Source organism: Melospiza georgiana, chromosome 24, assembly GCF_028018845.1.
Source record: "Melospiza georgiana isolate bMelGeo1 chromosome 24, bMelGeo1.pri, whole genome shotgun sequence".
Taxonomy (NCBI): domain Eukaryota; kingdom Metazoa; phylum Chordata; class Aves; order Passeriformes; family Passerellidae; genus Melospiza; species Melospiza georgiana.
Genome location: NC_080453.1, coordinates 4,847,531 through 4,869,464, shown reverse-complemented (window position 1 = coordinate 4,869,464; position 21,934 = coordinate 4,847,531).

Genomic DNA, 21,934 nt, shown 5'->3' with positions numbered 1-21,934 from the left:
CCTTTGGATCAAACAATCCCCTCTGCTTGCAGACAGGCCCAAGGCTCAGAGCAGACCCTGCCAGCTTGGCAGAAGGGCCCAAAGAGGAGTTTTTAGGGTTTAAAATGTAACCCAGTGTGGGAATGTAATGATTCTTATAGGCTGTGTGTAAATGCTGTAGGATTTGTATCTTGCACTAGATTGGTTAGTGAGAATGAGAATATTCAGCACAGAAGAAGATTTATGGTATTGTAATGGGAACCTTGCTCTCTCATCCTCTTTACCTCTCTCTCCCTCTTTGGGGCCTGCTCTGAGCTGTGGCTGGCAGCTCCCAGCAGGGCCCTGCACCCAGGCCCTTTGCAATAACCCACAAGTTCCCATCCCCAGCTGCAGAGATCTCTGCTCTCTGTCCATCCCCACCATCCTACCCCTGACACTCTGACATGGACCAAAAGAGTTGAATTTTGAGAGCTCCCTGGCACCCTCAGAGGTCCCTTCCTGCAGGGAGCTGTGTCACCTCCTCTGCAGAGCCATCCCCTGTGGTGATCCGGCATCCCACCCACACTCATGCCACTGCTCTAATTCCCTGCTGCCACCCAACTTCGGGGCTACTGCTACCCAAAAAACCTCTTGGGACTGCACCATTGCAAAATAGACTCGGGTTAGGAAAATACAGAGCTGGTGGCCCTTCCTTCTCCTTGGCCATGTCCTTGTCCAGATGCCAAACCTCTGGGTACCCTGCATCTCCTCAGCATCCTCCCCTTGCCCTGTGTTTCTCTGGAAGGTGTCTTCAGGTTAGCACAGAAATAAAACAGCCAGGAAAAGACCTGTTCCTCACCAGGGTGCTTTGAAACACTTCAGTGGGTCTGCATTGGCATTCACATTCTCTGAACAGAGAGAGACATAATTCTCTCTCTCAGGTTTTTCCTGGAGAAGCAGAAAGATCAAAACAATTCTTATCTCATTTGCTGCTCTTGTGTTTTGGAACACAGTGTTTCCTAACACAGTAAAGTGTGTTAGAAGATTATTTACCTGAAGGAATTTGCTTGACTGGATTCTGGTGTGAGTGTTTTGTTTTCTTTGTTTTCTTTTGTTTCCTTGTGAGTGTTTTGTTTTCTTGACCAATTTCTGCAAGCTGTGTTCCTCACAGTCAGTCAGGAGACAGTCACGAGATTTTGTTGAGTGCTTGTGCAGTTTCAGATTAGATGTAGTGTAATATAGTATAGAATAATATAGTATTAAATGATTAAATAATATAGTATATACATGAATATAAATAATAGACTATATTAATAAAATATTACATATGCTATATAAAAATATAATATATAATATATATTATATTGTATATAATATATATTATATAATATATTAATAGAAATGAATATAAATAATATTAAATAATTAAATAATCCAGTATAATAAAGTAATTAATTAGCCTTCTGATATGACGGAGTCTGCTCATCATTCTCCCTGCCTGTCAGGCAAAATTTCACCAATACCTACATCTCCAAGAGTTCTCCAAGAATGGGATGGATAGAAAGGGCTCTTCCCTCCTTGCCAGGGCTTTTATCTTGCTGCCTCTTGAAGCAAAGTCATTTGGTAATGCCAGCAGTTCTGCATAGCAGGGCTCTGTCAGGGCTTTATCCTGCTGCAGAGACAGCTGAACATTTTCCATCAAAATTATTTTCAGCCAAATCTGATCTTCATCAACACAGAAAACTCTGTACATCTCGGGGGAGGGGAGATTCTCAGAATCTCATTATGCAAATTAGCATTAAAAAAAAAAGGAAGGAAAAAAGAAATCTCACTTTTGGTTTTGAAGAATAAAAAAAAAAAAAAGCCCCGGCAAATCTTGCAGAAACTCATCAGCAAAAATATTCTGCTGTGAGTGTAGAAATTGCTGCAGTGGATGTGCATTGCCCTGAATGCTCTGGGGAAGGGGTGCAGAGCCCAGGTGCTGCAAGCCCTAATAGACTTCATGTTTCCTTCTGTTTCCTTCATGTTTCCTTCTGTTTCCTTCATGTTTCCTTCTGTTTCCTTCATGTTTCCTTCTGTTTGCTTTGTGTTTCCTTCTGTTTCCTTCATGTTTCCTTGTTTCCTTCGTGTTTCCTTCACGTTTCTTTCGTGTTTCCTTCATATTTCCTTCTGTTTCCTTCATGTTTCCTTCATGTTTTCTTCACGTTTCCTTCATGTTTCCTTCTGTTTCCTTTGTGTTTCCCTCATGTTCCCTTTGTGTTTCCTTCATGTTTCCTTTGTGTTTCCTTCGTGTTTTCTTTGTGTTTCCTTCATGTTTCCTTCTGTTTCCTTTGTGTTTCCTTCATTTTTCTTTTGTGTTTCCTTCATGTTTCCTTCATTTGTTTGCTTGAGGCACCCTGGGGCTGTCCTGGAGGCAGAGGATACACAGGATAACGCACAGATTCATTAGTGTCCCTGCTCATTAACTGAGACCTCTGTGGCACTGATGTGGCACAGGGGGTGAGAGCAGAGCTGCTGCCCACCCAGCCCGTGGCACAAAGCTGTCACTGAGTCCTCCAGGGCAGCTCCTGCCACCACTGCCCATCCTGCCAGCCCTGCCCAGCCCTTTCAGGGGCTCAGGGCCCCTCTCTGACCCTGGCACTGCTGAGCCATGGGGTGCTCCTGCTCCAGTCAGGTCCCAATGAAAGGGTTTTGGTGCTGGGATGGAGAGGGATGTGCAGGCTGAGCATCAAACTGGGGACAGGAGTCAGGGGCTCCCTGGCTGTAGGAAATACAGCACCAGATGTTCTTTCGCTCTTGCCAGGCAAAGCCCTCAATCTGCTGCCCACCAGAAGAAGAAACCAATCCTCCTAATCAGAGGTGTCTGTTTGCAGGGATTAAGTGAAGATCAGGCCGTCTGAGGACCTTACTCCCTTTCCTGAAGAGGTCCTGGTTATTTAAAGAACTCTAATTTGCTGTCCTCATTAGCAGGGGCTGCGTGGGGCTGGGCAGAGCCTGCTGGGGCTGCTCTGAGGGAAGGGAAGGGAAGGGAAGGGAAGGGAAGGGAAGGGAAGGGAAGGGAAGGGAAGGGAAGGGAAGGGAAGGGAAGGGAAGGGAAGGGAAGGGAAGGGAAGGGAAGGGAAGGGAAGGGAAGGGAAGGGAAGGGAAGGGAAGGGAAGGGAAGGGAAGGGAAGGGAAGGGAAGGGAAGGGAAGGGAAGGGGTTCCTCTGTGCTGCTGTTGGATCACTTCCAAAACTTCAGGAAGACTGTTGCCCTGGGGCAAGCAGTGTACAGCCCTGCTGGGATGCAGGACAGCCCCAAACCCCTTTTCCCATTCGGCCATTCTGTCACTGAGCTGTCACCCAAAGGACAACGAAGGGTTGGTTGGCTCTGCCTGTGCTACAGAGAGACTTTGGATCACTCCAGCATGAGTGATTCATGAGTGATTCCCCACCGATTCCAAAACTGCCGGGACTGGGTACCCATGGTTAAACATGTTCCTGGCATGCCCCTGGGAAGTCAAGGCTTTCCTGGGGTGTGTGCTGCTACCTTTTAGTCAGCTGTGTCACCTGGAGGAGCACTGGGGCTGGGAGTTCCCGGAGCCAAACTCCCAGCTCCTGCCAGCTCCCCTCTGCAGGAACACTCCTGCAGCTGCAAATGGAGACCACAGAATATCCTGAGAATATCCTGAGCTGGAGGGGTCACTGCAGGAGTGCTCCTGACCTCTCCCCTCTCCAGGAACACTCCTGCAGCTGCAAATGTGTGACCGTGTTCACAGGAGTCTTATGTTGAGGGAAGAGACGAGGATCTGACTCCATGTTTCAGAAGGCTGATTTATTATTTTATGATATATATTACATTAAAACTATACTAAAAGAATAGAAGAAAAGGTTCTCATCAGAAGGATAGCTAAGAATAGAAAAGAATGAATAACAAAGGTTTGTGGCTCAGACAGAGAGCCAAGCTAGATGGGCTGTGATTGGCCATTAATTAGAAACAACCTCATGAGACCAATCCCAGATGCACCTGTTGCATTCCACAGCAGCAGATAATCAATGTTTACATTTTGTTCCTGAGGCCTCGCAGCTTCTAAGGAGGAAAAATCCTAAGGAAAGGATTTTCCATAAAATGTGTCTGCAACACAAATGGAGATCACAGAATATCCCGAGCTGGAGGGGTCACTGCGGCCCAGCTCCTGCAGGGTGAAAGTATCTCCCTCACACTGTGTCCTCTGCAGCAGCCCCTCCTCACACATCTCCCTCCCTCATGGCACAGAGTTTGTAAAACAATGACTCAGTACTGACACCTTCTGCACTGGGCTGCAGGGGCCGGAGCTGCCCAGAGCTCAGAAATCCTGAGGCACATCCTGTTCTTCAGGATGCTTTGGTCAGATTTCCCCTTGTGCAGGACACAGAGTACAGAACAGGAGTTCATGGGGACAGAGGTCCATGGGAAAGAGGAGTATGGGATTTGCAAGATGCCCTAACGCAGGGAGAAACGATGCATTTGACTCTATTGATATAAAAAGGTTAATTAATAATATATAGTAATATATATATAGTAATATAGTAATATATAGTATTATTATGTTATGTTGTATTATATTATGTTATATTATGTTATATTATGTTATATTATGTTATATTATATTATATTATATTATATTATATCATATCATATCATATCATATCATATCATATCATATCATATCATATCATATCATATCATATATCATACTACATTTAAACTGAAACTGCACAAGCACTCAGCTCAACCAGATCTCGTGACTGCTTCTTGATTGACTGGACACAGCTTGCAGAGACTGGTTAAGAAAAAGCACTCACACTAGAATTTAATTACTAATTTCTTTCAGGTAAACAGTTTTCTACAGTGCATTCTACTTGTGCACAAACACAGGCACAGCAGTTGAGTTAATAATTGTTTTTTTCTTTCCCTGAGGTTGTTCGCTGCGATTCCCAGAAAATATCCTTGGGAAGTTGTGCCTTGCTTTTCTCTGGGAAGGGAAATGTGGCCACAGAGGGGTCCTGCCTTTCCTGGGAACACTGGGGTGCAGTGATGCTGTGCTGGTGCTGTGCTGTGCCCTCAGGAGATGGAGGTGACACCTGTGGGACAGGGACACCCACAGCCCCACTGTCCACAACCCTGCAGGACAAGGGAAAGGGCTTCGTACTGAAAGAAGGGAAGTTTAGGTGACATACACAGAAGGAATTGTTCTCTGTGAGAGTGGGGAAGCCCAGGGCAGCTGTGGCTGCCCCTGGATCCCTGGCAGTGCCCAAGGCCAGGCTGGACAGGGCTTGGAGCAGCCTGGGACAGTGGGAGGTGTCCCTGCAATGGCAAGGGTGGGATGGGATGGACTTTAAGGTGCCTTGCAGCCCAAATAATTCTGTGATTCCACGATTTCATGTTTCTATGATTCTGTGATTCACCTCCTGCAGCTTGATCTGTGCCACAGTGTGGTTAAAGATTAACCCTTTGAGGAGCACTTGCTGTCCCTCCGTTCCACACCATCAGCCACAGGCTCTGCTGTCACAAGATGTTGTAATATCCTGCTCCTCTGCAGGTCTCAGCAGGAATTTCTGGAGGATTTTTTCTGTCTGTCGCCTCTCTGTGCACATGGCACTTCACCTCCTCGTCGATGGCAAGTGCTATTCTGCTTTTATGGCAGGGACATCCCAAAGAGCCACTGCACTGCAACAGCCAGAGGAACTTTCTTATCCCTCCAGGCCTTCCTCCCACTGACTGTTTTGGGTCAGAGGGTGTTGGACATGGATTTTCAGAGGACAGGAACACAGCCAGGGTGACTGATCAGTGCTGGAGATGGTCCTGCTCTGAGTGGGAGGTGGACTGGAGGCTTCTAGAGGTCCCTTCCCAGCACAGGAACCGTGAGAGCCTGTCGCAGACAACTTTTATGAAAAATCCTTTCTTTAGGGCTTTTCCTCCTGAGAATCTGAGAGGCCTCAGGAACAAAATGTAAACATTGATTATCTGCTGCTGTGGAATGCAACAGGTGCATCTGGGATTGGCCTCATGTGGTTGTTTCTAATTAATGGCCAATCACAGTCAGCTGGCTCAGACAGAGTCCGAGCCACAAGCCTTTGTTATCATTCTTTCCTATTCTATTCTTAGCTAACTTTCTGAAGAAAAGGTTACTTTTTCTTCTATTCTTTTAGTATAGTTTTAATGTAATATATATCATAAAATAATAAATCAAGCCTTCTGAAACATGGAGTCAGATCCTCATCTCTTCCCCAGTCTGAAAACCCCAGTGAACACCATCACAAGAGCCATGGAGCAGAAGGAAACAAACACTGGGGAGAAGGACTATGGTGGTCAGTTCCATTTTCTAGTGCTGCAGAGAAAGACACCAAAGAACCAGGACAGTCTGAAATCCATGCAGGAGGAGGAATGGACACATTCAGCACGCAGATATCTCCTCCCAGCTGATGGATGGGATTGATTCCATTGTTTCCATGGGTGCATTCCCTTCCTTTATCCAGCACCTGGGACGGTGAGGGCTGGAGGGGTTCAGAGCTGCTCTCACTCAGCAGCCCAGGTGAGCAGAAACAGCTCCTGTGGAACCATTCCTGCAAGCCTTTATTTTCCCCTGTGTGTAAATGATTAATGGAGGATATTGTGGGAAGCAGATGTACAGTTACCACAGCGCCTGGGATGAGTGGCAGGCAAGGCTTGAGCACATGGTGAGTGCTGGAGTGAGGAGCTTTGTGCATGCTGCAGTTATTTCAGCCTTCATAAGATTCTGGTTAATTATTAACACCATAACTCCTAACCTGGGGGAATATTTATAAGTAAGGATAAGTTCATAATGAACCCCTTTCAATTTTTTGTCCCTATTGCCCTCCCTCCCTGGATACCATTATAACTTTATCTCCCTAAAATCTCCCCATTATCTCACTTTCCACTACAGTAACCTATTACCATCTTTAATTTTTAAAAAGGATAATAACACAGAAGAAAATGTGAGCATGGGGATTATTTACAGTCACTCACCTACAGTGGCATTTCCTTGCTCTTTTCCCTGCTGTTTTCTTCCAGTTTCCAGGACTTTTACAGAAGCTGTGTCCCAAGAGAGGGAATCTGGATTTTGCTTTTGACTCCCTGAAGTGACTTTGCCTTTGCTGGGAGAGAAGCAGAGGGGTAGGATTCATATGAAAGACATTAAAAAAAAAATAAAAATTAAAAAAATAAAAAGAGCTACCCCTGTCCCACATTTTTATAGAGAATTGGTGAATGTCAAAAGTCGAGTCTTGGTGGATTTTATATTTCAAAACTCTTTTAGGAAGAGTTTTTCATGAAAAGAAAATATTCACTTTTCTAATAAAGATTTGTTCACACAACATAGACAGACTTCTTCATGACAACAGCTGCAAAACTCACTTTGAATTCACAGTTTTCCTGAATTTCCAGGCTCTGAGAAGGATGGATGGACCCCAGCGCTCCCAGCTGTGCTTGTGTCTGTTGCACCTGAGCAGCTTCACCTGGAGGAGGGACAGACAGACAGACAGACAGACAGACAGACAGACTCCAAGTGGGGGCTGGGTCACTGAGCACTGGGTGCCAACCAGGATGGCAGCAGAGGGGGCACAGGAGCAGCATTTTACATTAACATTTTACATTAACATTTTACACAAATAAAACGTTACACAAATTTACATTAACATTTTACACAAATAACAGAAAAAGGCCCATCTCCAGCCGGCAGGCAGAACCAGGAGCAGGCTGTCAAGATGTCTTTTCAAAGACCTTTTTTTTGTCATGGAAAATGTGATTTCATCAGAAAAGCCTTTTCAGAAAAAGCCTCTTTCCTGGAGCTGTGCAAGACTGCTAGGGAACTCTGCACAAAGATTCTGTGCTTGAAACCCAGACAAAAAATTGGCAATTTGATAATCTTGTCTTGTCTCTCACATAGTTTTTTATTTTTCCAAGACTGTCCTGTGTTTTCTCACTAGAAAAATGTGTCTCTGGGGTGTATTGAAGGCAGAGAACAAGGAGCAGTGAAAGTGAAGGGAGTAAAAAAAAATATTATCAAAGCAGTATTTCAAATATATAATGCTTCCTGAGGAAGTAACACGTTCAATTTTCAATAACCACGTACTCACTTTAAACCACCTGTGTCTTTAAATGAGTAAAAGACAAAGTACAGATCTTTTCCTGGTTAAATAATTAAAACATGGTGAGAGACAGTGTTTGTCTTTAAAATGCCTCAGTTCAAGCTGCTCTTCCAGTGGGAATAAAATATGATCTTAAAACAAGGAAAACCAGGAGTTTCCATAAAAAGCCCAAAGCAAAGGAATCCACCTCAGAGTGCAGCTAAAGAGGGCTCTGAAATGCTCAGAGGAATTGGGGTGAACCCACAAAAAAACCCTCTGGCCACCCTGCCCAGGGTTCTCCTGGAGGGATGGGCAGTGGGGGCATCTGTTGAAGGTGAAGGGAGACGAGCCATCCTTGTTGATCAGCATCGACTCCGAATTTATTGATCCAAAGGCACGTTTTTATAACCGTGTTAATTAAGATCATACGTATTGCAAAACTCGAGCTCACGATAGGCTACCGAGCAAACATTAACCCCTCTCTTTGTTTCCAATACCTGTGGTTTGTTTATTGAAACCAAGATTTTTGTTCTCACCCTGATATGAAGGGTTCTCAACCTCCATGTCTGTTCCCAAGGACAGAATGTTTACCTGTTATGAGAAGACTGTCTGAGAATCCTGCTGTTTATAAAATGTGCCTGAGAACCTAGTTATTTACAGAAACGGGCTTGAGAACTGCTGCTTTACAGCTGCCTTTTACTTTTCCATCAGCTGTATATTTTCATGGCCTCTTTCTTTAAGCCATGTCTGAGCAAAATTCTCCAACAGGCATCTCCTGTTCCCTGAGCTCTGCTGTGCCCCTCTTTGGGGAGGTTTTCATGCTGCTCACCCTTCCAGCACTGCCAGGAGGAGCTGGGGCTCTGCTGAGGGGCTGCAGGCTGTGCCACCTTCCAGAGACACCCCCTTGGATGCCAGCTGAGCCCAGGCTGGCACCTGAAATGCTGTGGGCTGGGCTGAGCTCAGCTGGCACCTTGGAGCCCCATGAGAAGCCTGGTGGGTTTGCTGCTGCTCCTCTGGATTCCAGATCCTCAGTGACCTCAGATTGTGTCTGTCTTGGGTTTGGAGGACAGGAGTCTGCTGAGGAAGGCAGGAGCCTCCCCTGAAATGGAGAATGTAAACCCTCCCCACCCCTCCCAATTGCTATACATTTTAAATTAAGGAGCTCTCAGGCAAAAATATGGGAGCAGAAAATAACAGTTCTTTAATAAGGAAAAGAAAAAAAAATAAAGGCTAAAATAAACAATGGAGTAAACTAAACCAACAGTGCCAGAGTCAGATCCCAACCTGACACCCTGTGGGTCAGGCTGTTGGCAGCAGTGCCATTGGAATTGTGGCTCAGCCCTCCTGCAGTGTCAGGGCTGGTTCTGCTGGAGCAGGGATCCTGGAGAAAGGTGCAGTCTCTGCCTCTGAAGATCCAGGGGCAGAGGCAGCTGCTGTTCCTCTGGGCAATCCAGTGCAGAAGCCGTGCTGGTGTTCCAGAATCTCCAGATTGTATCCAGGTAGGAATGCTTGGCTCCTCCCTCTGGGCTCCCATCTCCCAATGGGATGCTGTAGTTCTTATCAGCCATGCAGGGACATTCAATAGCTGTTATCAGCAGGTGTCCCCTCCCGAGGGAGGAGTGAATGTGGTCACTCAAAGAGAGAGATAAGGCAAACTGCCCACTTGACAAAGGTAATCTGCCATACAGATGGTAATGGAAAACATCTTGCATTGCAATCTTCAACAGTGCCTCAGTGCCCCCCTGTCCTGAGGTGCTCCCACACCAGAGCTGGGGTCCCTTCTTCACCCACCCTGCTGCTCCCCAGGCTGGCAGAGGGGCCAGGGAGGCAGCAGGGACACAACTTTGTGCAAGTGCCTCTTTGGGCCAGAGGAGCTGCAGAATCCAAGCCCAGGGAGGGCTGGAGATGAGGTGTGGAGAAATTCCATCTCTGCTTCTGCATTGCTGGCTCTCAAATCCCTGTCAGCTTGCTGGGTGGCGGAGGCACTGCAGGACACAGCTCTGGGAAGAAATCCCTTGGGTGATGGCGCCCAGTGGTGATAGCACCCCTGGGTGATGCCATCAGCTCCTGCAGCTTGGGATTTGTGTCTGGCCCATCCATGGGATCCACAGGTGGGATGGGCCCTGCCAACAGCAGCTGTGCTGTTCTTGGGGCTGGAAATACCTCCCTGTGCTGGTGGCCATTGCTTGGGGCTCAGACTGGCCACAGCTTTCTGTTTCTGCTGTCAACATCTGGCCTCAACTAACTGTGATGTTAAAAAGAGCAGAATTTGTCCCTTAAATCTCAAATTGCCAAGTTTAGTGTGGCTTGGGTGCTGATTTCAGTGCTGGCTGGGAGCTGAGGGGAGGCACAGCAGGGATGGGTCTGGCTGACTCTGAACTCCAAGAAATGTTATCAAATATTTGCCAAGATTTCCAGTGGCTTAAGGGTTTTACACCTGATTTATGCCATTAAGAGGAGGAATTAGAAAGTTACTGCTGTGCAGGGAGATGGTTTTATAGTAGCAGAATATGGTTTTTATGGTTTTATATTTTGGCAGAATGTCTTATATTTAGGTTTTATATTTAGGCCTCAGAGCAATGTTTTGTACACACTTTCTCACCACACCAGCAGCTCTGATTCAGCTCTTCCCAGCTGCTGCTTTTAGGAAAAGAGGCCAAACCCGTGCCCTTCCCTGTCAGAACATTGCAGCATCAAAGTGCTCAGGGATAACAGCATATCTGGGAATTAGAAGGGAGAAAGGAAGAAAAAGGAAGAAGGAAGGAGTCAGAGAGTTATCAGTGTCCCCAGGCTGGCTGCAGAAAAGCAGGAGAGACTCTGAGAATCCCAAAATCTGCCCTTGTCCCCTTTTCCTGGTGCTCAGGGCTGGAATTCGAGGCATGCTGTAAGATAGCACTGCAGATACTGGAATGAAAACAGGAAATGTGGAGAGGCTGCAGGCACTCAGCATGCTGGAGATAGCCCTGCAGAGCTCTGTGAGAGAAGGAAAAGAGTTATTTGTGCAGCAAACTGCTCTTCTGGGGAGGTTTTTGTTGAGGTGTGTGTCAGTGCAAGGCTCAGCAGCTCAGCCAGGGCTGCTGACACCCAAAGGCTGCAAGAATGATGAGCAGGACTCCATGATAGAAGGATTATATTATATTATATTATATTATATTATATTATATTATATTATATTATATTATATTATATTATATTATATTATATTATATTATATTATATTATATTATATTATATTATATTATATTATATTATATTATATTATATTATATTATATTATATTATGTCATGTCATGTCATGTCATGTCATGTCATGTCATATTATATTACATTACATTACATTACATTACATTACATTATATTATATTATATTATATTATATTATATTATATTATATTATATTATATTATATTATATTATATCATATTATATCATATTATATTATATTATATCATATTATATTATATTATATTATGGATGCTTACAGAAGGCTAAAAGATATTAATGAATCTTGTGACTCTCTCCATAGTCTGACACAGCTTGCCCCAGTTGGCCGATAAATCAAAACAATTCACAGCAGAAACCAATGAAACAATCACCTGTTGGATAAACAATCTCCAACCACATTCCAAAGCAGCAAAACACAGGAGAAGCAAATGAGATAATATTGTTTTCTTTTTTCTCTGAGGCTTCTCAGCTTCCCAGGAGAAGAATCCTGGGCAAAGGGATTTTTCCAGAAAATGTGACTGTGACCCCCTCCCAGCCTTTCTCCTGCCCCAGCAAGAGCTGTGGTATGTCCATGTTCACTTCTCTGCTCACTCCTCTGCTTCCACCCTGTGCACTCTGCCCCACAAACACCACAACGGCCCCTGGCAAGCACAGGAGAGTCCTGCAAACACTGAGGCCAAGTGGCAGGAATTGAGAAACTGAGACATCTGCCCAAAAGAACATGGAGAAATGCAAAACATGGGGATCCAGAGCCAAAACTCAAGTGGGTGTTTCAAGCATTCCTTGGGTTGCTCAACCTCTACCACAGCTTCCTATTGCACAGAGCAGCGGGTGCTGGGGCCATTTGTTGCTTTCTCAACGAGGAAATTGTAGGAAGATAAACTCACCAGCATGCTGAGATCTCCAGGAATGCCAAGCACTTATTGACATCTGATTCAGGGTTCATTCATCTGGGTGAAAAGAGATAATGAAGGGCTGCATGTTTGCATTGCTTGGTGGCACTGAGGTGATTCTGAGTCACAGGGACCTGTCCCTGCACAAGCTCTGTGCCATCCACTGCCAGGGACAGATGGGGAAGGAAACCTTGTGATGGTTATTGAAACCTTGTGGTGGTTAATGAAACCTTGTGGTGGTTAATGAAGCCAAGGCATGCCATAATTACATCTGTGGAGGTGCAATCCAAATCTGCCAGGCTGAAAGCTCTTTGTGGGATTTCTCTTCAGGAGCACACCTTGGCCGGGTGTGCTGCCATGAGTGCTGCACTGAGGGCTGTGATTACACACTTGTTTACAGCCAGGGGAACTGATTGCCAAGGCTCAGATCATGTCACTCCACCTCCAAATGAAGGTTTTATTAATTCCTTCTCCATAACTGGCCTATTTTCAGTGACCAGTTTGTGAGAATCACTGCCCTGCCCCTGGTCTTCAACTGAAAGTGGTGGGGCTGACCCCTGGAGAAATTGCCTGCTTGATTCAGACCACTTGGACTCACAAATGTGAACACTCTGTCCATAAATCTGCCTTAAAAGGAAGTTTTCCTTTGCTTTGATGGAAGTTTTCCATCACTCCTGATGGAAGTTTTTGGTCCTCACTGATGAAACCTCTAGGAACTGTGTGTGTGAAGTCATTCCTGCCGGCCCCAAACCTGGGCTGACGACTGGTTATGTAACTGTGGTGTTGCTCTCCATGACTTTTCCACTTTTCCCAAAATTTTTCTCAAAATTGTTCTCAAAATTGTTCTCAAAATTGTTCTCAAAATTTTTCCAAAATTTTCTCAAAGAGCCCTCAGGTGCTGTTTTTGAAGCACAGGCAAATAGGACACTCTAGGGGCCATTTCATGATGCGAGACCCATCAAATGTAGAGTAATTGGTACCTGGATAAGAAAAGAATATTTTCTGGACATCTGGAGCACTGAGCTGCTGTTCTGCAGCTCTTCCAGCCTCAGTGCTCCCACAGTCAGCACATTTTGATCCCTGCACAGGGTTGTTCTTGAGGGCCTCAACATTTTCCCAATGCCATCCCTGCACGCATCCAGCCACCATGGAGCAGCCATGGAACAATGCCATTCCCTCTGCCTTTCAGTTCCTGCAAAACCTGATCTCTGCACAGGGTGGAGCACAGGCAGCTGCCTCATTGACTAAACAAATGTCTGAGAGCTGCCTGGCCTTCAATCTTCCCCATCCCCAAAGTGACCCCAGCTCAGAGCTGCTCTGGCTCTCATGGGGGGGTGGACAAGGTCTGTGCTTTGCTGGACTCCCAGCACATGGATGGTTGGGCTGGTGGCGAGTCACTGCCTCGTACATTCTGTGTGTTGTACAGTCACAGCAAAGTGAAATAAACTCATAAATGTGCGGCAGATGAGAGGATACTCAGGGAGCAGTAACTTCATCATCAACCCTGCTGTCAGCTGGCCTGGCTGGTTCCTGAGTCTGACACCTCTGGTCCAGGGGTTCAGAACCTTCCTACAAAATGGTTTCTCTAAGCAGGAGGAAGGTGTTGGGACAAGTCACCTTACAGGACACATCCTCACTCCAAAAAACTGAAAATCTGCTCCCAGCATGGAGGACACACAGCTGCAGTTGTGCACCTTCATTCACAACAACAAATCACAAATCTCTTGCACAATCAGGAGATGAAACCACCATCAATAGGTGGAGGAAAGCAGTGGGTGGAAGCTGCAAATGGCACCATCAACCACATCTGTGAGGGACAACTTGCAGCATCAGCGTCCTCTGTAACCACCACCAGCTGCCTAGCCAGTTTGCCAGGGATCAGTCTGGGACAAGTGCTTCCTATTCCAGGGAAAAGGAGTAGAAATGCTTCTAATTGCAAATATCAAAATATTCTGATGAAGGCAGAGACATGCATGAACATAGCACAGGAGTTTGGGGAAGTTGTGCTACATAATTAATGAGAGCCATTCCATACATCCATTGACACATGAGGGGAAACGACCTCAGGTTTTGCCAGGGGAGGTGCAGGTTGGACATCAGTAGGAATTTCTTCACTGGAAAAGTGTTTAAGCATTGGAATGGCTGCCCAGGGAGGTGGTGGAGTCCCTATCTCTGGAGGTGCTAGAGCAATGTCTGGATATGGTTCTCAGTCCACTGGTCTGGTTGACAAGGTGGGGATTGCTCACAGGTTGGTCTTGATGTTCTTGGAGGTCTTTTCCAACCTTAATGATTCTATTCTATGATTCCATTGCAACAAGAGAAAGGAAATGCATTTGAAAAGGTTAAATCTGGCACCAAGTTGCTCTAAATCAAGTAACTTTCCAGTGATTGACACATTTCTTGTTAAATTGGTGCTCCCAAGTCCCATAACCTCCAGGTGAATATCCCAGCCTTTCACACTGGGAGCCACTCCAGTGGACAGAAGAGCCCTTGTGGCTGTGCCTCAGGGGGCAGCAGGGAAGGAACCAGCATGGGAAGGTGTCTCAGGCTCTTGGTGGAGGGGCTTTCACTTTCTCTGCACACTCAGAAAAGTTTTGCACCTTTGCACCCTGAGTGAAGGTCACCTTGGCTTCTGCTGTGATAGGGGTGGGTGCACAGATTTGCTCCTTCAAGCAGAGGGGACAGAGTTCTGAAGTCACGTCCTTTGCAGGGCACAGCAAACCCTTCCACCAGCGTCTGTGACATTTGGCCATCAGGGCTGACTTCAGGCAATCCTGCCCTTGGCAGGGACTCCCCAGCTCAGGACACACAAGCAAGGAGTCAGCAAAGCCAGGACAAATGATTTCTCACTCCCAGACCAGGAGAAGCTTCCAAATGCTCTGGCACAGCCACTGTACAACATCCTCTGTTCTCAGGAAAACATGAACCATCCTAATTATCTGCGCTGCCTTCCAATTAAAAGGCTGTTGCTCCATCAGCCTCATTTCCTGCCCTTCCCCCTACTCAGACCCTCAGCAGGGTCAGACCCTGACAGGCTGCTGTGTCCTGCTGGCAAGGAAAAGGATGGCTGCTTATTTACTTTGCTGATGGCTCTGCCTAATGTCCTCTGGTCTGACTTCATGTCATGTGGTGAACAGAAATGGTGACTGGAGAGTGTGGGAGGATCCAAGGAACTCAGGCCCAGTTTAACTGGAATTTTATCCTTAAAATAGAAGGAGAGGGAGGAGGAGGATATCCTCCTGCTCCATAAGTTAGGGTAAATCTTCCAGGGCATCTCACTCATCATGGGTACAGAAAGCATGATGAAGAGATAATGTGAGACAAAGCCACTGAAGACATACATCTCCCACCTCAGAAAATCTGTGTTTCTACATATCTATTCCTATCCAGTTTCCCAGACTGGGTGCAAATCCTTCCCACTCCCTTTGGGATCCTTCAATTTGCCTCAGCAACATCCAACATGCCTCAGACTGGAGAGGTGAGCTGCAGAAAAGTTACAGCCCAGGCAACACAGGGAAAAAAGCTAGGAACAAGTCACCATTTCATCGGGTGTTGTTTATTTTTAAATTATTGTACTCTCTGCAACCTTCCTCCAAGCCATGGAGATGGCTGCCTGTTTGCTGCTCACTTCCCACAGCTGGAGGGTGCTGGACCGGGCCGGTCCTCACTCCACAGGGATGCTCAGGTTGCTGAGCCGGGTAATGCCGGTGAGCACCCGGCCAAGCTAATCACATCCCCCTGATTGAGGGGAGAGACACAATTACCCTTATTTGTCTTGTCAGAGCACGGATGCGATGTGTGGCTGATAGTAACCGGCAGCCACTTCGCCTCGGGGCTGCCCCAGGTAATGATTTACATAGAGCAGCCAAACCTGAAAATCCCACTAACATTCCCTTCTAATGAAGCTCCAGGTATCTTCCTCAAAGCCGCGGCAAGGCAGTATCCAGGCAACACAGGCGGCTGTCCCTCCACGAGGAAGCGCTTAGATGAGCACCTCCAAGGCTAATTAACCCTTGGGGCAGCGCTGAGCCCTCTGCTCCATAACAAGGGCTTTGCATCCCTGCATCTCGGCGGGCTCCGCATCCTCGTGGGGAGGGGCTGGCAGCTCGGTTCTTGGAGTAGCTCTGCTGACACGTGGAAGGAGTTCATTCAACCTGCCTTGAGTTTCCAGGCTCCTGAGCAGCTCCAGAGACTGAGGGAATTGCGTGTGATGCTGTTCATGCAGGGCAGGAGGAGCAGGACTTCAGGGAGCAGGAGCAGCCCGGCCTCTCACTGCAGCTGTCCCACCAGGGGCTCCCTCAGAGCTCCACGGCACAAACTCGTGAAGCAGAGGAGCACCAGACTGTCAGGATGGTTAGCTGCTCACAGTGACCCTGAGAAGAGTTTGAAACTCTCTTTTCCCAGCCTGGCACTTGAAGAAGGAGTCAGGGCTCTTCGTTTCTCGGTCTCAAGGTTGTTCATTGTTTCTTATCTATAAAATTCTTTTTCCAGCCCTGCCGAGGTCCGTCCAGCAGGACAGTTCCAGGCACTCTGCCTGCCCCCAGGGCAGTGTTATGTCTTTATACTAAAAACTACCTGTACAATATTTACAATCACTTCCCAATACCTATCACCTTGGTTAGACAGTGAGCTTCTACTCTAAAACAATCTCAGAGTGCCAACATCACAGCAGAAGATGGAGGCCAAGAAGAAGAAGAAGGAGAAAGGCTGGACAGGCCCAGATTCCTCCATCTTGTCTCCTGAACCCCCATACCAAAAACCCTAAAATCTACTTTTCCACCCCATGATAACTTCACTATTATTCTACCTAAACTGTTGTGGCTTGCTGATCTTCATCTAAGGTTGGTAATTTGTTCCACGGGTAATAATCAAACCCACAGGTGTTTTGGGCTCTGTGCCAGGGTCTCTGAGCCCTCTGGCAGGGGTCCTGGCTGTCCTGGACAGACAGAGGGATGTGCTGGGTTCCCACACCAGACACACGAGGTCTGACCTGCACAGTGGCTGTGCAGAGCTTGGGTTTGATTGAAACCTGGAGAGGCTCCAGCAGTAACCAAACAATGACCAGTCAGGAGGATTCCAGTGTGTGCCATGTGCTCTGGGAGCACTTGAGCAAGGGAGGTAGGAGCAAATGACCCTCTGTGGTGCCTTCCAACCTGGACCAGTCTGTGATTCTTTATGCTGTTGCCTACTGCTGGATGGAGGATTTCACACTCCAGCTATATTTTTGGACTGTGGTTTTTAGAGTAGGCAGTGGAAGGTGTGAGTGGACCAAGGACATGTGTACAGGAAACCTTCAAGTTTTGCACCCAAGTTTTGCACCTTCAAGTTTTTGCACCCTGGCCATCCCCAGGTGAAATCCCATCCCTAATCTCAGTGGATTGTTTTTTCTTCCAGTACTGGAGGAGAAAAGAAGAAGGTCAGGAATTACATCTGCAGTCCTGCCAAGTCTTCAGAGCTGGATTTCAGTTACAGGCACTTATTTAGACCTAAGATATTAAAAGTTTTTCCCTGCAATCAGATAATGCCCAGGTGAATCACAGATGGAGGCAGAGATGATGTGATGTGCAGTGATGATGAGATTAGGCTGTGCAAGTGTAATGTAGAAGCCAAAGGGGCAAACGAAGCTTGAACAACTTTTCAGTCAGCATCTCTACACTTTCCCTGCTTGACTTTGCAGCCCTGTTGTTCTCAGCACAAACTTAATTTCTTAATTTGGACTCCACAGTGTAGACATAAGGTGCGTAGGTCCCAAGGAAAGATTCAGCATGTGAAGGTGACAATTTGTAAAGGTGCTCACAAGAACAATCCTGCCATGGGAGGTGTTCCAGTTACTGCATCCCCAGATTTCTCTTGGAGAGTGCCACCATTGAAGTGACTCCTGGCTTGCAAGGTGACTTATTAAAGGCATCAGTAAACTCCTCAGAGAGCCTTGGGGGAAATCACAAGCAGCAGTTCACTTTCTCACACCTGGAAATACCTCCAGAGCTCAGCAAACCTGCAGTTCAGCAGGACTGGGTTTGATGTCGGTTTTGGGAGCGGCAGCCTGGGGGCACCTCTGCACGATGGAAGCTTGTAGCTCTCTCTTTAATTGGAGGTGAATTTAATTTCGGTAATGAGCCTGGCACATTCCAGTTCCTGATTAGATTTGCACAGTGATTAACCCAGCAGATATTCACTTGGCAAACTGCCCGGTCCATTCCAGTTGCAGTGGACTGAAACCACTTCTGCTGCTCCTCTCACACTGGGAAGGAAGGTCATCTGAAGGTCATTGTGGCAAGAGAGATATGGCAGGGCTCAAGCCTGGTTTTGTAACATTCTCCTTGGGAAGGGCCTGTCCAGCTCCTCCTGTTGGATCCCACTTGGACTGAGACCTGCAGTGGGCAGTTTCTGGTGCTCCATGGGACAGGAGCAGCTCCTTGGAGGAGGTTCCCAAAGACAAAGTTGGGCTTGCTGAGCTCCTGGGAATGCTAAGCATCTCTCAGAAAGTGCTGCCAAGCACTTCCAGATCTGTGTCCTTAGGGTGTGCAAGAGGATTCCTCTTGTTTTCTGTCCTCACTGAGAAGAACTGGAGCTGTGGGTACCTCCAAGGATGTTCACACCCTGCGCTGACCTGGCTCCTGGCCTTGGAACAGAGCTGGATGGAGAAAAGGGATGAGTTGTCCAACATGTTTTGCATGCAAAGAATCCCACCCCAGGACTTCCAGGAAAATGTTCTTTACCTTCACTAATTGACTCCCAGAAGGAGAATAAACCAGAAGCTACTTTAAGATGTAAAAGTCACTTTAAGATGTAAAAGTCACCTGTGAGTTGATCAGAGCTTCCAAGTGATTTCCACATTCTCCCACCACTGCCCCAGAGCAGGACAAGGTGGTGGTCAGTGCCCTCTCTGTGGTCAGTGCCCAGTCCCTCTTGGATAGCAGGTCCTGCTCTGGGCAGGTCATAGAGCAAACTAAGAACCACACACAAAACATCAAAGCATTTTCTCTGTTGTGATTTAATTTACTGGTTATTGTGTGTCTTCACTATGACTATTATCAGAGCAGAGAGTGAAAATGGCCAAACCTACTAAATTTATTACAAAAATCCGTAGTTGGTTCAGGAGAGACACTGGGTGATGGCTCCACCCTCCCTCACACGTGGTTTATAATTTTATTTTGCTGACAAAAGACATTTTTTTCCTTCTTCCATGGACTGTCTGAAAGGGAAATAAGCCAGAATCAAGAGATTAGCATGTGTGGCTCATGTTTATAATTTGGCACTGATAGGATATTATAATATAGTCCAGATGCCTGGGAAGATGTTTAATGTAAGCCAGAATGATTGACATGTCTCCATACAGGATCTGAAGGCTGTCAGATCTGAGGTTATTGAGTGTCCCACTTACTGACAAATATATACACCAGCTAAGTAGGGCACAGAGCCCCAGTCCACCCTGCTGAGCTCAGGCCCTTCTCCTGGAGCTGCTCTCACAGGAGCTGTGAGGTGCTGATGGCATTAGCAGATGATATTGGCAATTCCTAAAACCATTAACAGCCCCAAACCTGCAACTTCTCTTGTGCAAAGGAGGTTTGGAAAGGGCATTGAGTCAGGTAAATTCATTAATTTAACTCCCATTAATCCCTGACCTTGGGCTGCAGCACAAGTATAGGAGATATTTTCACCCCCCGATGAAGGGGAGAGAACGATGAGGACTCCATTCATATCAGAAGGCTAATTAATTACTTTATTATACTATATTAGTCTATACTATATAACATTACAACTAAACAGAATCTGCCAAGCACTCAACCCTGCACACACTGCACAGAATCTCGTGACTGTCACCCAACAGTCCTGACACACACACACACACCTGGCCCTGACAGGCCAAGGAATTCCCAATTCCTTGGGGGGAAAAAGCACTGAGCTTCTGCCAGTAATTAAAAAATAATTATATAATTAATATATAATTAATTGATTATACATATTAATACAATTAATATATAACAATATAATATAATTCTTCCCAATTCTTCTTGGGAAGAATTGTGCCTTGCCTTTCTCTGTGAAGAGAAATGTGGGGCTGCACACTTGGCCCTGACAGGCCAAGGAACCAGAACCATCATTTTGGGTAAAAAAATCTGCATATTGCATTCTGCTTTGGCACAAACACAGGCACAGCAAATGAGATAAGAATTGTTTTTCCTTTCTCTGAGCTTCAGAGAATGTGAATCTCAGAAATATTCTTGGGAAGTTGTGCCTTGCATTTCTCTGTGAAGAGAAATGTGGGGCTGCACACTTGGCCCTGACAGGCCAAGGAACCAGAACCATCATTTTGGATAAAAAATCTGCACATTGCATTCTGCTTTGGCACAAACACAGGCACAGCAAATGAGATAAGAATTGTTTTTCCTTTCTCTGAGCTTCAGAGAATGTGAATCTCAGAAATATTCTTGGGAAGTTGTGCCTTGCATTTCTCTGTGAAGAGAAATGTGGGGCTGCACACTTGGCCCTGACAGGCCAAGGAACCAGAACCATCATTTTGGGTAAAAAATCTGCATATTGCATTCTGCTTTGGCACAAACACAGGCACAGCAAATGAGATAAGAATTGTTTGTCCTTTCTCTGAGCTTCAGAGAATGTGAATCTCAGAAATATTCTTGGGAAGTTGTGCCTTGTTTTTCTCTGTGAAGAAAGGACTTTGCCCCTCTGGCAGAGGCCTTGGCACAGCACCAACCTCCTTGGGCAGGGTGACAGCAGGCTCAGGTCACACCAGGCTGCCCCCATCTCCCCTGGCCTGCAGGCAGTTTGTGTTGGCCAGGCTCTGCCCACATTTGGGGAGGCCCCTGGGGTGCATTGCCTGTGGTTTCTGCCTCGGGAGCTGCTCCAGGTGGCTCAGGAGAGCAGTGGGGCTGGCACAGAGGGAGGGGAGCCCAGCAGCCAGTGACCCTTGAATGGTGGGGGGACCAGGAGGGGACAGTGACGCCACAGCCACACAGGAGCTTCTCAGGTGCACCAAGACTGTGATGCTTTGGGAATATTTCTGCACCTGGGCATCAAAACATCTCTGTTAGTGATGCCTTATGAAGCTACCGAAAACACAAGCTAGAGACTGTTAAAGGAATAAAGTATTTAGTAAAAGGCATCCAAAGGATACAACTTGGGCAGTGCAAGAGCCCAGCCATGGCTACACCCAAGATTCACCACGGGTCATGAGTTTTCACACTTTTATAAGTTTTGGTCCATTTACATATTGGAGTTAATTGTCCATAATAACAGCTTCAGGTTATGAACTCCCATTTTCCCAGTTTGCTCTCCTCAATTTGCTGTTGTTTACACTTTTTGGGCCTGAAGCTGCAATGATGTCCTTGCCTGCAATGGTGTCCTTAGCTGGAAAAGGATTGTTCTGTCTACTAAACTGTGAGGAGAACTTGCTAACACTTTATATGAAGTTCAGAGTTACACACTAATGCAGCACAGAATCTGGAAAATATGAAAGCTAAAACTTAAGGCATCATTAGCATTCACTCACTTTTCTTTACACAATAAAGGCCAAACTCTGGGATTTACATTGTCCTAGAGATGTTTTTGTCTGCATCAGCAAAGCTTGGATCCTGCTCCCTTTGAACCCAACCAAATATTTGGGCAAGAGACATCCAAACAGATTTGAGAGCCATGTCCTGAGGTTGATGAACTGACCAGGGCTTGGTGGCTTTAACAATTATTCCCAGGCTGACTTTGCCTTGCTGCAGCTCCCACTCAGGGGGTTTG